This window comes from Salmo salar, chromosome ssa19 (genome assembly GCF_905237065.1).
Source record: "Salmo salar chromosome ssa19, Ssal_v3.1, whole genome shotgun sequence".
NCBI classification, from domain to species: domain Eukaryota; kingdom Metazoa; phylum Chordata; class Actinopteri; order Salmoniformes; family Salmonidae; genus Salmo; species Salmo salar.
The window spans coordinates 9385142-9402450 of record NC_059460.1 but is presented as its reverse complement, the minus strand read 5'-3'; the positions used below and the strand labels follow the sequence as shown (position 1 = coordinate 9402450).

The 17309-nt window shown below is 41.7% G+C and overlaps 1 protein-coding gene and 1 long non-coding RNA gene across 6 annotated transcripts in view; one reads left to right on the top strand and one right to left on the bottom strand.

Moving 5' to 3' along the window:
* The window catches only part of LOC106578400 (uncharacterized), a 51046-nt gene extending 34908 nt beyond the window's left edge, over positions 1-16138 (bottom strand). For both annotated transcript variants that reach the window (XR_001322453.2, XR_006760679.1), the window contains exons 1-2: positions 15614-16138; positions 6262-6321 (exon numbers count right to left, since the gene is read on the bottom strand). This is a non-coding gene — a long non-coding RNA (uncharacterized lncRNA). The remainder of the gene's footprint in view (positions 1-6261; positions 6322-15613) is intronic.
* The window catches only part of zfhx4 (zinc finger homeobox 4), a 129392-nt gene continuing 122931 nt past the window's right edge, over positions 10849-17309 (top strand). For 3 of the 4 annotated variants that reach the window (XM_045702079.1, XM_014157162.2, XM_045702077.1), the window contains exon 1: positions 14377-14865. The gene's annotated coding sequence lies outside the window, so the exon portion shown is untranslated. Of the gene's footprint in view, positions 10988-14376; positions 14866-17309 lie in introns of those variants that run through there. The other variant, XM_045702078.1, reaches the window with a different exon arrangement.

The window sequence follows — 17309 nt, the reverse complement described above, 5'->3', positions numbered from 1 at the left end:
AGGGAATTGCCTGTATGTACATTACATCCATAGCTGGGATTTCAACAAGCTCTCATTGTCTCAAACATCAAATTTCGTGGCTGTTCCAAATGTGTTCCAAACGTCCAAGTTTAAGTTTAGGCATCAACTCCGAATTCTTAAGGTTAGGTATTAACTCTGAATGGTTAAGGTAAGGGTTAAGGTTTGGGATAGGCTGAAAACCATTTTTTTTATGTCGCTAGATTTCGAACATGCAACCTTTGGAATCAGATGCAGATGCTCACGCCCATCCACCATCCCTGTCCACAACGCCCTGGCAAAACCAAAGCCTATTTCAAGGTAACAGCGCTCACTGTTGGCCCTAGTGGCCGGTTGCCTCGTCCTCTTCCTCTTCCGACATCCTCAGACATGGATGGAATACTGACGTGTATCATGGGTGACCTGCCTGGTGAACTACAGTATGACATTAAATCCATGGTGGAAAAGGTACCCAATTGTCATACTTGAGTAAAAGTAAAGATATCTTAATAGAAAATGACTCAAGTAAAAGTGAAAGTAACCCAGTAAAATACTACCTGAGTCAAAGTTTTTAAGTATTTGGTTTTAAATATATTAAGTAAGGTATCAAAAGTAATTGTAATTGCTAAAATATACTTAAGTATCAAAAGTAAAAGTATAAATAATTTCAAATTCCTCATATTAAGCAAACCAGACTGATAGCCAGGGACACACTCCAACACTCAGACACAATTTACAAACAAAGCACTTGTGTTTAGTGAGCTCCCAGATCAGAGGCACGGGATGACCAGGGATGTTCTCTTCATAAGTGTGTGAATTGAACCATTTTCTCTCCTGCTAAGCATTCAAAATGTAACAACTACTTTTGGGAGTCAGGGAAAATGTAAGGAGTAAAAAGTACATTATTTTATTCAGGAATGTAGTGAAGTAAAAGTAAAAGTTGTCAAAAATATAAATAGTAAAGTACAGATACCCAAAAAACTCCTTAAGTAATACTTTAAAGTGTTTTTCACCACTGCATGAATTCCATGGCTGTGAAGTACTGTGTTCTCCCAGTGGTTAGAAACTAAACATGCTTCTCATTTAACTTCCGACCTGTCTTTTGCCCGCTAGTGTGTGTGTGTGTGTGTGTGTGTGTGTGTGTGTGTGTGTGTGTGTGTGTGTGTGTGTGTGTGTGTGTGTGTGTGTGTGTGTGTGTGTGTGTGTGTGTGTGTGTGTGTGTGTGTGTGTGTGTGTGTGTGTGTGTGTGCGTGCGTGCGTGTGTGTTCCATGCCAGTGGGATAAAGAAAGAGTTTTGCCGGCTGAGGTTTGATGTGCTGTTTGTCTCGGCGAGCCTCAGAGCGTTTGCGAGTTTTGTCTGTGTCTGAATTTGTGTGTGTTTTCCCCAGGATTTATCTGTGTTTCCTGTGCCAAAGGGAAGCCATGGTGTGTGCGTGTGCGTGTGCGTGTGTGTGTTGTGTGTGTGTGTGTGCATTGGGAGAATGGAATACTGCTCCCAGGACATTTAATCTAGAGGGAATTTCACGCTAGTTACGGCTTGTCATCAACCGACTCAAACCCTTCCTCTGTGTCCCCTCATCCCCTGGCTAGTGTGGGAATATGTGTGGTGTCACAATCTACCAGCTCTCACAATCTCACGTCAGAATTAGACGTTTATCGATGTTATTCAAACGTCAAATGTTGAAGTTGTTGCAAACATCAGATTTAAGGTTAAGTTTAGGCATTAACTCTGAATTTTGAAGGTTAGGCATCAACTCTGAATGGTTAAGGTAACGGGTTAAGGTTTGGGATAGGCTGAAAAGAAAAACATCAAAAACAACTTTCTATCGCTGGATTTAAACTTGCAACCTTTGGAATCAGAGACAAATGCTTACACCCGTCCACCATCCCTGTCCACAACTCCCTGGCAAAACCAAAACCTACTTGAAAGTAACAGCGCTCACTGTTGCATCTAGTGGCCGGTTTCCACTGCATTTTTAAAATGTTTTTAATTAACCTTTATTTAACTAGGCAAGTCAGTTAACAACAAATTCTTATATACAATGACGGCCTACCCCCCTGGCCAAACCCTTCCCTAACCCGGGCGGACGCTGGGCCAATTGTGCGCCGCCCTATGGGACGCCCGAACACGGACGGCTGTGACACAGCCTGGAAACTAACCAGCGTCTGTTTTGATGCCTCCAGCACTGCAATACAGTGCCTTAGACCGCTGCGAAACTCGAGAGTATCTCCCCATGTCCTCAGACATGGATGGACGTCAAATACTGACTTGTATCACAGGTGACAGGGCTGTTCACAATACAAGCTGCACATACAGAAAAGAATAACTTAACACTATGAGACCTTATGTGGGTTTCTGAATCTTTTGAACGTAGATATATGGCCTTCGTCTACTAGTGTGTATAGAGAGGGTTATCGTCAAGGATCTCTGTGTTTTGTGTCTGCATACTGTATATGCACGTGCATTCATTTAGTGTCACTATATTCCAGTGAGGGTGTGTTTACTGTATGTGCATCCATGAGACAATGTGTTGGCCTGAATGTTTTTGTGAGTGAGAGTGTGTGAGGAGTAATTTGAACTTGGACAGGGACTTCCTTAAGTCTGTGAGCTCCTTTTAATTTCAGTGAACTAACACACCCACTTCAGATGCTGATGTTTCTCAACGTTTCTCCAAATGTCAAATTTAGATGTTTCTCCAAAAGTCACATTTCGACATGTTTTGGACAGCCTGGGTTGCTCCTCCTGCTGCAGCTGCACCCCCAGGTTGCACCGCTGGTGTCGCCGATGTCTCGTGGCTGGTTAAGTTGAAGCATTAATTCTGAATGGTTAAGTGAAGAGTTAAGGTTTGGGATCGGGTTAAAACAGAAACAAAAGAAAGATGTGCCCATCACCAGGTTTGAACCCAGAGCTCGCTGCTAACGCCCATCTGCCACCCCCATTCTTAATGCCCTAATAAAACCCAAGTCTACTTGCTAGTAATTGCGCTCCCCATTGCCCCTATTGGCCGGTTTTCAAGGCATCTCCATACGTCCTGGGTACCTGGACGGACGTCGGATTTCAAAGTGTATCTTGAGCGACCTGGCTGCACACACACACACACACACACACACACACACACACACACACACACACACACACACACACACACACACACACACACACACACACACACACACACACACACACACACTAATCCAACCCCTATGGTTAAGAAGGTCTATGGGATCTGACACACAATCATGTGCATTTAGTTATCTGGCCACAGCTGCTGCTACCATTACTACTACTTCCTATACACCCATAGTGTGTGTGTGTGTGTGTGTGTGTGTGTGTGTGTGTGTGTGTGTGTGTGTGTGTGTGTGTGTGTGTGTGTGTGTGTGTGTGTGTGTTGTGTCGTGTGCGTGTGCGTGTGTGCGTGTGTCTGCGCCTATCCGCTTGTGCATCTAAATCACTGTCTCTACAGCGAGATATATATTTTACACCGGCCCCTTTCCTCAGAAGTCAGACCTTTATGGATCCAATGTGACCCAGGTTGTGTTCATGCTTGATTGTATGTGTGTGTGTGTGTGTGTGTGTGTGTGTGTGTGTGTGTGTGTGTGTGTGTGTGTGTGTGTGTGTGTGTGTGTGTGTGTGTGTGTGTGTGTGCTTGTGTGTGTGTGTGTGTGTGTGTGTGTGTGTGTGTGTGTGTGTGTGTGTGTGTGTGTGTGTGTGACCCAGGTTGTCTTCTAATGGAAATCACAGGCCTATAAACCGATGACGTAGTTACACCCCAAAAAACTCTCCAAATTTAAACACTGAACAAAGGAGGGCGAAAGAGAGAAATATTATTTTATGTCAGCCATCAAAGCAACCAGTATTTAAGCAGAAAGCCCACAAAACAAAGAAACCATTTGTTCAAATAGAATACTATGGCCTCTAAGATGACTCTGAAGGTTTCAAATGTGAGTCTTAATATTTCGACAAGCTGTTCAATCAGTTGTTTTTTGAGGACATTGCAAATGGCAGGCTGTCTCCCAAACACACGATTGCTTGTTTTACGTGACCCACTTTTACTCTGTGTGTGTGCGCGTGCGTGCGTGCGTGCGTGCTTGCATGTGTGTTTGCACGTGTGTCCATGCGTGTATGTGTGTGCGTGTTTGTGCACGTTGGTGTGTGTGTGTGTGTGTCTGCGCTCAGATGGTTGTAAATGTAATCTTAGACACATGTTACCTCTGCTGATGTTCCTCAGATTGATGTCAGTTAGTATTAGCATATCTCTGGCTCTGTGGAGGCACAGGGGTGTTCTTTAGAGAGACACACACATGCTAACACACACAGAAGGGTAAACCGTGCTGGGCTATCCTTCAGACGAGACAAGAGGCTTCAGAATGTGATGGGCAGGATTACCACACGATCTCTCTATACATGGAAACTGCTGCTTCTTCTTGTATTACCTCTTTGGCCAAAGTGATTGGATTATTCAGGACTAATAGACAAGACTACCTGAAAGGTTTTATTTGGTTATATTCTAGAATGAGAGGCGTTATCTACTGCTAATAGGAGACGGACTTCACAGTGTAGCGCTCTATGGAATGTATCACTCTTAGAACAAAAGGTTCCACAAGGGTTCTTCAGCTATCCCCATGGGAGCACCTTTTTTGGTTCAGGGTAGAACACTTTTTGGTTCCAGGAAGAGCCCTTTAGGATTCCATGTAGAACCCTCTGCAGAAATAGTTCTACATGGAAATTAAAAAGGTTCTACCTGGAACCAAAAAGTTTCTACCTGGACCAAAAAAAGGGTTCTTCAAGGAGTACTTCTATGGGGACAGCCGAAGAACTCTTTATGGTTCTAGATATAATATTTTTTTTCCAAGAGTAGGTAATTAACCTATGTGATTATCTGATTACCTGTAGTTAAGCAGTACTTACAACTTTAGCTTTGATTTAGCTTTAATCTTGATGTATTTTCTTAGTAAGCAGAGCTAACAACCCTTCTCCTTATACGACATAGCTACCATACCAAATAAGCTATATTATGCTATTTATTTGTGCAAAATGTATAGTTATAGTTGTACATGTACTTCAGACATGCTCATAAGCCATTACTGTAAATACACCATAACCAGAGTATCCTGCTGAAATACATCATTTTACATTAATTCTCTACCTGAGAACACATGCACTGAATTCACGCAGTGTAAGACAGCAGAAGTAATACTTTTCTCCCTATCTCTGGAAAAATGCATAGGGATGCAGAACACTTCACTCAAACAATAGTGAGATTATTTTCTCTCTCTCTCTCGCCTTCTCTCTCTCTCCTTCTCCACACCTCCTTGCAGCTGCATCCCTTCATCTTGCCCAGTGAAGTGAGAGAATGAGTGAAATAGAGAGAGACAGAGGGGGGGAGAGAGAGGGAGAGAAGGAGAAAAGGATAGAGAGAGAGAGGGATGGATAGAGGGAGAGAGAAAAGAGAGAATGAGAATATATATGCTGTGGCCAGTGTTGTGAGACTGAGCAGGTTGCTGTCAGTCTAAAGATGACTGTAATAAAAGTGACCAAGAAGATGGATCAGGTGATTTTGGCTTTCTAATCAGTCATCTGTGAAGAACACACACACACACACTCACACACACACACACACACACCGCTGTAGCCGGGATTCAGCAGTGCGCTGACACCTTCTGATTGATGGCAGAGTGGGATAAAAAAAGGGCTATTAACTGTCCTCCTATTAAACTGGGGGGAATGGTGAAATGGTCCCTCTCTTCCCCTCTCTATCTTTCTTTCCCTCCTTCTTGGTCGCGCTGTAGGTATAGCCAGTGTTCAGGTGAGCTGCTGTAGCTACAGTACTGTGTGTTATGTTGAGAATACAAGATGGAGTCTGAGTCAATCTGAATTCTAATCAGGGAGGCCAGAGGCCTAATCAGACAACACCATCATATTAGCAACATGTATAATATGTTCACTATTTACAATGAACATGTGTCTTATTAATGAGCTGTAAACTAAGCAATAGATATGACACAAGCCAAAATGAGTTATTACTGCAGCAGACAATAGAACACATCACATCTTATCTAATTTGGTCTTTGACACACCTAAAAACGAGTGCCTCCCCTCCCTCTCTCTTAAACTCACACACACACACACACAACACACACACACACACAACACACACACACATGCTTGCCTTTTATAATAACCCCACCAACAACTGTCAGCCCACCCCTCTGCCCCCGTCCCCCCCAAAACCCCAGCATATTCAAGCAAAGCGCGTCCCTTACCTTGTGCATGGCCAACCCTCCATACTCTCCACGATTCTGCCCAGGGGTGTGTATCAGCGCCTCAGAGAGGGAACGAGGGAGAGAGGGAAAGCAGAGAGAGAAAAGAGAGAGGGATAGTGGAGAGGTTGCGAGAGGGAGAGAGGGAGGGAGGGAGGGAGGGAGAGGGAAAGAAGAGGCCGTGGTTTACTCTTCTATTCAAGGAAACCGTCATTGGTTCAGGGCCACAGTGTGCTGTTTGTTGACGAGTTGAACCATAAACTGTGGTGTTGGGGCATTCCCTCGGCCTCTGCATGAGACCTCATCGTAGCTCTTGTATATACCATACATTTGATAAGCATTGGACAGGTTTAAGCCTCCATAGTATTAATTGTTTCTGTTGAAATATACATTTTAGTTTGGCACTCTATAAAACCTGCTACCTTTCTCTGTGATCATGTCATTCCCTTTTATGTGACGTTGTGTGTTTTTGTGAATTTTTCATAAATTCCTAAAATATAACTAAATTCAACTGAATTTGAATATAATAATAAGCATAATCATAATAAGAATCATCATAATAAGAATAATAGCAGAACATATTTCACAGGTGCAGGCACATGCAGAGGCATATAGACCCATCCGTGTTGTCTGTGTGCCATGTGTCATAATCCTGCCCCTCAGTAGGATGTTCTGAAAGGATTTATCATTCTCGTCTCAGATGACTGATTGTGAAAATACATGTATTTTTAGGCACCTTTTTTCTCTGTTGAGTACATGTAGAATTGAGGTCAGAACACACACAAAAACACATACACCCAGAGTACGACACATAGCCTTCATAACAGATCAGCCAGTAAATTCCCCAGGCCGAATGATTGTGACATGTTGTTTGGAGGAAGTGTATTTAATTGAAGGGAGGGGTGCTGTTGGATGGTTCTTATGAAACTGGCCAAAATGTCACCTTTTCACAATTTCAAAGCAAAAAACATACCAGCATTAAACTCCTGAAAGGTTCCTCAATGGTGTATTCAACATATCAAGTATCGCATCTGAACAAGAGTTTATTCAAGAAGACAAACGTTGAAAATACATGACAATACAATAATACCGTATCTATCTAGCTCTCTCTCTCTTTCTCATCCTCTTTGTAATATAATGGTAAAGAACTTACATTGACATTCCTTCTAGACTTGTCTCTATCCTGTAGCAGGACATAGATAATCAATTAATAGACAGACTCAGCTTTACAACACTCATAGGGCCCCATGCGATGTATCCTCTCTAATATGTGGAGTCCTTCCGTGCTGTCAGTCAGGCCTTAGTCTATAGCTAGCATATGTGTATTAGTCCATATGGACTCGGGTATAAGATATCCTCTCACAGCATTGACTATCAGTTATCATTATCTGGTAGACCTCAGCTCTAGATTTATCCTCACTCAAAATGATTCACTTAATAGTCTTATGTGATTATTATTATCTGATTATTATTTGATGATGGCCCTATTATTACTGCCCTATTATTACTTCATAGCCTCAGTGTAATTATGGAAAACTGGAATAAGGTGATTTTTCTTATTCAGAGCATCAACTGTTGGTCACTGGCTAGAGAACAATCATATTTCTGTTATTAAAAAAATAGTATAGCTAATTACAAATTGATCACGCTGCATAAAACTTTGATTATTGGTAGTTGACTGTCATCCTAATCCAAATAATTGTTGGTAATTTTTTGTTGACCATTAGGCTGTCATGTATGAATATAGTTTGGTGATATGTAGCTTCTAAACCTAACCTACAAGGTCACTGCATTGCTTCTAATTTGACGCCTCACTTCAAGAATTTCCAATTGTCTAATAGGCATCAACTGAGTCTGTGCATTTGCGTTGGTCGCTTGGCTTGGCTTGGCTTGGTTGACTTGACTGTGATTTGGTCCGTTTCTAGCTTTGATGGCTCGAGTTTCCTAGCTGTCAAACTGTTGCCATGGAATTGACTTCTCGCCTTTGCGGTGCTGACCAATAGTAACCGGGTTATTTACCGCGCGAGGACGGCCCATTGAGCACCAGAAGAGGGGTACAGACTAACCTCAAGAGAGGGGTAGGGGAGATCTGAGGACCATCTTTAGAGTGGACAGCGGCAGTCCAGCAAATTGACATGTTCTGGCTCGTGTTGTCATGGAGAGTTTTAGAATAAGATTTTTAAGAGAAAACCTATGCTTTGGCTTTTTAATTCATAGCATTTGCAGAATTGAATTAGTTTAAAAAAAAATTATTTAATGAATAGTCTGAATCTCAGGTGCTGTTGTTTGTGTGATTTAAGTGAATACATTAATGATTTGCTTAATTAATTATTATTATTACGATATTATCATAATCATTATTTTGTTTTATTTGTATTTCTTTTTTTATTGTTAATATTAATTATTTACATAATGAATTCGTTAAATATTCAAGTTCATTTCCGAAATGCAGATGTAATTATTCTAATTTGATTCACTCTGGACGAGTGATCACATTTCATAGACAGCATGTCACGTCTAAATCATCCTAGTGAATTCCGTATCAGATGTGTATCGGTGGAGAAGATACAACCTCTATTGTTCTCCTTCACAATAGCCAGTAGCCTCTCTCTCGCTTTCTCTCTCTCTCTCTCTCTCTCTGTCTCTCTCTCTCTCTCTCTGTCTCTCTCTCTCTCTCTGTCTCTCTCTCTCGCGCGCGCGCTTTCTCTCTCTCTCTCTCTATCTCTCTCTCTCTGTCTCTCTCTCTCTGTCTCTCTGTCTCTCTCTCTGTCTCTCTCTCTCTGTCTCTCTCTCTCTGTCTCTCTGTCTCTCTCTCTGTCTCTCTCTCTCTTCCGCGCGCGCTTTCTCTCTCTCTGTGGGTGTGTGTATGTCAGAAGACAGGGACAAAGAGTGCAGGTGCGTCTACCAAATGACATTTTGTTCTTATTATCACCTTCATATTTCTGTAAAATACACGGGACTTGTAAATTATTGTGCTATAGGTTATAAGTGGTTTTGATAAGGTTTGTGTCTGGTATGTGGAGGTATATGGGAGAGGCCCTTTCTGAGTCCATAGATAGATTTATAGGAGAAGGACACTCCTGCGCGCGTGTCTATTAAACAACAATGAATAGCTTGCGCATGGCGAGGACCACGGGCCAAGTGGGAGGGGGCACAAGGGTGAGGGAGATTGAATGGAAGTAGGGATGGAGGGGGAGACAGAGGTGTGTGTGTGTGTGTGTGTGTGTGTGTGTGTGTGTGTGTGTGTGTGTGTGTGTGTGTGTGTGTGTGTGTGTGTGTGTGTGTGTGTGTGTGTGTGTGTGTGTGTGTGTGTGTGTGTGTGTGGTGGAGGCGAGGTGACCAAGTGTATGAGTGTACAGTTTAGTGTAGATTTCCACACCAGATCGACCCGTTCGCGCGCCGCTGTTCTGCAAGTCACTTTTCACCAAGCACCCCTTTTAAACCCGGGAACACCGTGCACGTTGCTCGCGCGTCTGGCCCCATTAAAGACTTTACAATCTCTTCCATTGATTTCCTCTTATCAAATAAAGAGAATGGCACCGCGTGCGTGGCCACCCCCTCCATACACCTCCTTAACCCCTCTCGCGCACCCCTCCCCAAGTCCGGAGAAGCAAGCAGCTGTGATTCCATATAAATGTAACATGATTGACATCTCGTGATTCTAACTCCCCTCTCTTCTCTCCCTAAAATCATATCGCATATTATTAATCGACAGTTTATGCAATAAACGAGCGTGTTGGGTTGTTTTCTTCTCAGCTGGTAACGATGCCACCAAGCTATGAAGTGTATACATAGCCCCTAATTTGATTTAGCATTTTTGATTAATGCCTGATGAAAGGCCGTCTAGAACCGGCTGATTATTGTGATGTGACGCTGAAATGGGATATTGGCTGGAATTGCTAGTTGACCCTTTAAATGTATCCGTAATACGTGTTGTCGCTTTGATTACGCACTAGTCTAATTGTTGTCATCAGGGTTTGTACTATAATTTCCCATCTGGAATTAGGCTACTCTGAGTAGCCACAACATTGACATAAACTTTGTTTTTAATCCCACTCTCTTTTTGTCTTTTCTCTTTCCCATCTATTTTTTCCTCTACTTTCAAGAGAGCGGAAGAGTGGGCTGATATCGGCCTCATGTTGCGTATGGATTTTCGTTTATATAATCGATCGAAATGTCCCAATACATTGATTCTGGGCTCAGTGTTTTACAAACAAGCGTTTATGGGTCTCGATTTTATGTTGGGAATGATTCCAGCGTGACACGAGCCACAGATAAGCCGGAAGTTCTTCACAGGTGATCTAAATACAAACAAATAAAAATATGTTGTTTTGCTGTGAAATATCAAAACAGAAGGGGACAAATAAAATAAGAGAAATAGGACAGATAATAGGTACAAAAGCATTGTCCACCTCTCCTGCAGATGAAATGCTAGTGGAAAAACACAAAGCAGTTCCTTCTTCTGAAATTCTCCTTGAATTATATGCCATCACTGTGTGATTGCGGAATATTAAATTAAAGTTGGATAAATCCGCGTGGAGGGGAGGCTGCGTCCAATGCGCAACTCATTTCCTCTATTCTGTAGTGGCATCACTTCGCTCCCCTCTTTTCAATGACAATGTGCCAAATCTAGGCATTTTCAAAACAGATTCCATATGCTATAAGCGGATCGCTACTGAGCGTAAGAGAGTAAGAGAAAGAAGAAAAGCGGAATGCTATTTTACCAAAGGTACATGTACTTTTTATTTATCTTCTGCTGCTGCGTGAGTTTGTGCTTTTGGGAATTTAAAGGAAGTTTGAAACAGATTGTGTTTTTATGGATGCGAGTTGTCTGGTTAAGGATCTATGCCATTAAAACGTCGAGAATGTTTAGGTTGGGTTTCAGTGGGGAAAAAAGTTCATTTGTAGCGGATTTTCTACATTTTTCTGTGTTTTAATGGAAGGAGACAACATTTGAGATTTCTCTGTGGAGTTATGTATGTGCGTAATGTGTATTGTAAATTATGGGAATAGTATTTCTTTCTCTCGGCAAACGTGTTTTGCAAGTGAAACCATATGAAAGAAGTTGCATATTATTTCCATTTTGAATTAATTAATTTGCATCGTAAGCCTTTGTTTTATTCAAATTCACTGTGCCACGCAATATTCAAATATGAAATTTACTACGTGATTTCTGATAGGCCTGTGTAATTAATTTCTGACCATTTTGATGCACATGATTTTACCATAAATGCCATTATTTTTTGGCGATAATTTTCCATTGATAGTTATGGATTTTGATCAAATAAAACTTTATTTGTAATAAATATGACCCTCTTGTTTCCGTTGCTTACAAACGATGCATGTGTGCTGTTGCTTCTCTGACTTTTGTGAGATGTGTTTGGCACTTTGCTGTGAATGTAGACTGTTCTGGGTCTGGCTCTGTGTGTGTAGGGAGATGAGCCATTGTGTTGGGTAGAGGGTTTTTCACTGGGTCTGTGTGTTTTGAGGAGAGGGTCAAACGGACCCCAGAGGGCGCCGGCGCTTTGGACTGAAACCATCTGATTTGAGACCAGGGAGAACCCCCAACCAAACAGCCTCCTAGTCCCTTATGGCAGGACAGTCCCAGTACCGCTACCGGGGGCTAAACATGTCTCAAAGCAGTGGAACACAACGACCCAGAGAGAAAGATTCAGGAATTTGATCATATAAAACTTAGTTTTCAAAAGAATTGTCATATTATTGTAATAACCACTCACAAAAAGCAATGCAGAAGTAGTTATATTTTTCTTCTTCGTTTGAAAATTAAACACATGCAAATGGTCATTCTGATAAAAGCTCAATTGGTATAAGGTCCTTTTATCATTTAACCTGAGGACACACACACATACACACTGACTTTACAGATAGCAATCTATTATTAATTGGGGATGCAGCGATATGGCAATGGGGCGAAATATTAGTTAAGGCAGTCTTTTGTCAAGCAGCCCCCGGAGAAAGAGCATCGTATGCGGGGAGAGGGAGAGGGAGGCGACCCGGGGATTTAAAAATGCATGAAGCTAAGATAAGCAGTATCAGTCCCTTAAATCCGTCTTACTTTCTCATTTCCCCCGTGAAAATAAATGAAAAGACAAGCGAAAGTATACAACATGGACAAGTCCCTCGCAGTCGCCTAAGAGCTATGGCTACTAAAAGTGTAATAGTCCAATCTGGCCTCCAGCCAGCGTCTACTCTATATCCCCCCCAAAAAAGCGACCACTTGAAAAACAAAATCAATCAATAGTTACAAAGTCCTCCATCCATGCGAAATAAAACCGTCAACGGTAAAGATTCAAAACAACATTTAGTCCATTGCACCAGGTTTTGCATTATAGGCTACTGTAGCCTAAAGATTCTCTGAGAACAGAAATGCTCCGTCCGTTGCTTCGTGCTCCATGCTGTTTGTCCAACCAGGCAGCGGCTTGTCTGGCTTCTCCTACCGCTGAGTGAATCGCCTCTCAAGGGAGAAGAGCTTGGAATCCCTGGAGGACGCCAGAGCCACAGCCTCGGATCAGGGTAAAAAAAGGGACGCCTCGGTTGAACACCTTTAACCCGGGTCACAGCCCCCAGTAGTCCGGGTTCCAACAGCCCTGGGTCGGGCTTGGTTCGGGCTGGGTCCGGGTGGGTCCTATTCAGTTGTAGGCTACTTCAGTAGGAAGTAGCTGACTGCCAACAGCCTTATCGTACGATCCCAAGCCCCGGCTCAGTCAATTCACCCCCTTCGATTTTTTTTCATGAAGGAGAAGCGATCTCCTGATTCCTTTCACGATTAACACCGTGTAAGGTCTATCTCGGTAGCGACTATTAAGAGACAGAAAAGGTTAAATAAAAAGAGATAGGGTGGATGGGAATAGAGCAATGGGCCTACTACGGACGTACGCAACTTCTGTATACATACATGTATTTCTTTGAATGGTTTGTTTGATTTAATGGTTCTAACATTATCTGAAGAGGTCCGCTTGGTTCTGCTAGGCCCATTGTCGTCTTATGTGGACTGGGAGTTTGTAATATGTTGATGACTTTGATGCACATGTGGGCTATTTGCTGTTTTTATTTTCTATAGGTGATGCATGCATAGTCTATGCTCTCCACTCATCACGAGAGATATGTTTTACCATCATCACAAACACATCATACACATTTTCAACCAATATCTTCTGAAGGCTGGTTCTTTGTTGGTAATGTAGGCGCATTAGTCTACTATTTAACATAAATACTGATGTATATGTTCGTGACATCCATAGACGCGTATCTGCGTTCTTCTTCGGCCTCTATAATAAGTCAAATACATGCTACAGTATTCAACCTTTTACATAATCTTTAGAAACACTGATGGAAGAACGTAATTTAGTTTTACGTATAATCTTAATTCATTGATTTTGCATCAAATTATGAGGTTGGGATCTAATTGATATTAAAATAAATATCACTCTTTCGGTTAAGGCCGGTGTGTGCCTCCTCTGTATATTGTATATAGGCCTAAAGCATGCTGTCTTTTGCTTTTCATAGCCAGACATATCCTGTATTGTTTTGTCATAGTTTTACATCAATGTAATAAACATGTCGATGTTGTGTTCAATATATTGACAACATACCCTTGTTTACATATGGTGTTCCGTCAGTTTAAAAATGTACAACACAGTTAAACACACTAAATTATTATCTATCTGTAACAAGCGTCCACTGAAGCCATTCAATTTGTGCATCGCTGAAGATTAAATGTAGGTTATTTAATCCACTAGATCAAATATGATCCTATTTTCATTCAAATCAGGACATCAAAATAAGCAAACACATCCCTATATTTGGAATGTACACTGACATTCTGAAAGCTTTAACATAATGTCATATTCTATATGAACCTTGCAATGTGTAGGGTGGAATACAGCACGCTATTATTCTTCATCTGCGGACCTTTATTAAAAAAAAAACATGACTTCTCTGTAATACTACCCTATTTGGTTAAGAGGAAATGGCTCTTTATTTTTCTGCATGTCGTTGGACCGGGCGGTAAAACGTAAAGATTTCCCCCTGTTAAGATCACTTTGGTCTATCTGACGCGTTCCGTCCTACGGGCTTTGCTTAAGACAGGGGCTCAGCCCGTCATTTGCAATGTGGAGACTGTTGATCAGGTCGCTAATTACACCTCTCTCCCTCTCTCTCTTTCTCTCCTCCCCCCCTCCCTCCCTCTCTCATTCGCCCTCTCTCTTCCATTCCCAGAGTGCATATCGGGAATAGACACACAAAGACATGCGCACTCAACTTAATCAGCCATTTTTTTAAACAGGGCTAAAACGATAATAATTAGCAGAATAAAGACATATCGGATTTTCATTTCCCTTCCGCCGTTTCTCTACCCCTCCACAACCGAAATTGCGAGGCTGCAGTCGACACATCTTTCCCCGATCGGACCCAAAGGATAGCTTTCACACCGTCTGTCATTTGTATATTTTTTCCAATAAAGTTGGGAGGATTATAAATTTTTCCCGTTTTTCAATTTTTGTGTTATCATATTTCGCAACCATTGGATGTGACTGTTTTCAAACCAAAAGCAAGAGACGTAGGGGAGCGAACTGCGGGGCGATCAAGGTAAGTTTTTTCTATAACTTTTATTGAGTAGGCTAGTTGGTGTTAAATTTAGGTCAAGTATCGATTATCTTTCTTAGTGGATCCCGCAGAATAGCGCTCCGCGCATAACAGCTGTTTTCATGCGGTATGTTTTCGTGAGTGGCTTTGCCTTGGAAAACATCGCCTATCGAGGTGTTTGTGGAAGTCCTGCTTTGGTTTTACCAGCAAAGAACTGTCAGGGGGCAGACGGACGCCTTTACGTGAGTATCAGTGCTACCTCGGCCAAATCTGCGCTCAAAGTTTACTAGGGTTTGTCTGATTTTGATCCTATGCCATACACCGTAAAACAAATCGTTACACGACATCACGTATTTCCCCGGTGTGGCATGGTTAATTACGGCGCTAGACTAAACGTCGCGAGGTCCGATCTCCCGTGGTCTTCTAGGCTAGGCTACTTTACTTTTTTCTCCCTGTTTTCCGTGAAAGTGTTCTGTTTGGTTCCGGTGCTGGACCACTTGTAAAAGCTGGAACTGATGGTTCGGCAGTTAGGCTACATTGTATCCATTCATATATTTTCTGACAATGTCGATCTCTTCCTCACGTTGTTGTTACATGTAACACCCACGGTGCATTCTTAAGTGACACGAAGAGCAACACGATTTCCACGTTTAGCCTATGTATTGTTTCTTGTTTGGAAAGATGCATTAAATGTATTTTTAGACGATAATATGCATATCAATGTATAACGGTCCTATAAATGGGTTGTTACCTGCTGCGTCTAAAGGAGTAGACATGCACGGAGGCAGGGGTGGCTGTCGCCGAGAGAGACCAGTCGTTTGGCTCCTGATAGCACGCAGATCCCCTGGAGCCAAAAACTCACGGTTCTTATTTCTCTTTGACAAAATCTTAAAACAGGCACTGGGAAAAAGAGCATAAGAGGCCCAAACTCTTGAATATAGGTTATATTTTTGCTTTACTCCTGTCCTCTTGCCGAAACGTAAGATCCATTTGCTCTCCTTCATTCGCTTTGGTGGGGTCATATTTTTTCTCCACATAATGAATTGTCCTTCCATTGCCAGTGATGAGGTTTTACCCCAGGCTTCGGTGGTGACTTGTCGATGCATGGTGATTGTTTAGTGCAACTTGGGGAAGAGAGGAGAGTCGAGGAGAGGGGCTGTGGTGTTTTTTGCATGGTGGCTGGTTTGAGGTAGAATCTTGGCTGGGATTGGGACACGACAATGATAGGGACATCGATCGCTTGCACTGAGAGAGCAGAAAAAACACGGTGACACGAGAGGCAGTCTCAAACTCCGGTAGGCTATGCTACACTGTGTATGAGTGTGTATGTTTGCGCTCTCTGCTTGCTCTTTCACCGCGCATCAGCAGTATGATATTCTACTGGATTTAAACTACGGCTTTCTCTTCGGCATATTAGGACGATTTTTACATTTCTTTGTTTTTGCTTTGATTTAGGGAAAAATCATATGAGCTATTTTCTGATATTTATAATTCTTTAGATAACTTTGGAAATAAATCCATCCAAATTTTCTATTTTATGGAAATACGAGATTTTCCATGGATTGTTGGGCTAATGCAACAATGAGGACTGCAGAAATTATTTATACCATTGTACAATTTAGAATATAATTATTTGGATAAAATATTATATGAAATTATAATAATAATAAATATTATTAATATTAGACTGCTACAGTGGATTGGGACTATGATTAACATATTTTAGAGATATTTCCAACGAATGCATTTAAAAATAAATATTGCCTCGAAGATTCTGAGAATTAAACTTGATATATTTGATGCCTTTAAACATTTGTCTGAATACTGGTGATTTGGGAGCAATGGGTTCAATGCTAAGCTATATAACGACGAGGGCAGTGTAGTGTAGTTAATTTCACGTCTGCTACTAATGTTCTATTTCTGATCAACTATGGTAACACTCCATTTCATCTGTTAAAAACCCCACATTATGGGAAAAGATAGAACAATAGAATTGCAGTTTCATCACTATTAATGATGTAATTGTCTCACAGAACATTGGCTACATCTTTCCTTCATCTCTCTCAGTCCCATTCTTAAGACAATGATGTAGATGTTCAGTTTGTTTGGGGACTGGGCGTTTTTTTTCTTTCTGTGATTATAAAGATTATTATTATTATTATTATATTAACAGTATAAGTGAGTGTGTGTGTGTGTGTGTGTGTGTGTGTGTGTGTGTGTGTGTGTGTGTGTGTGTGTGTGTGTGTGTGTGTGTGTGTGTGTGTGTGTGTGTGTGTGAAGCACATTAGCCTGGGTATAAAGCATGCATTGATAGGGGATTCAGGATGTGTTTGTACTATACTGCCAAGTTGGGAGGACAATGGAAGAGAAAGAGAAAAATCTTGTTCATTATCAAAAACCTGTACATCTGACTTCCTCAAGATGCTTACAGTAGGAAAAGGTAAAGG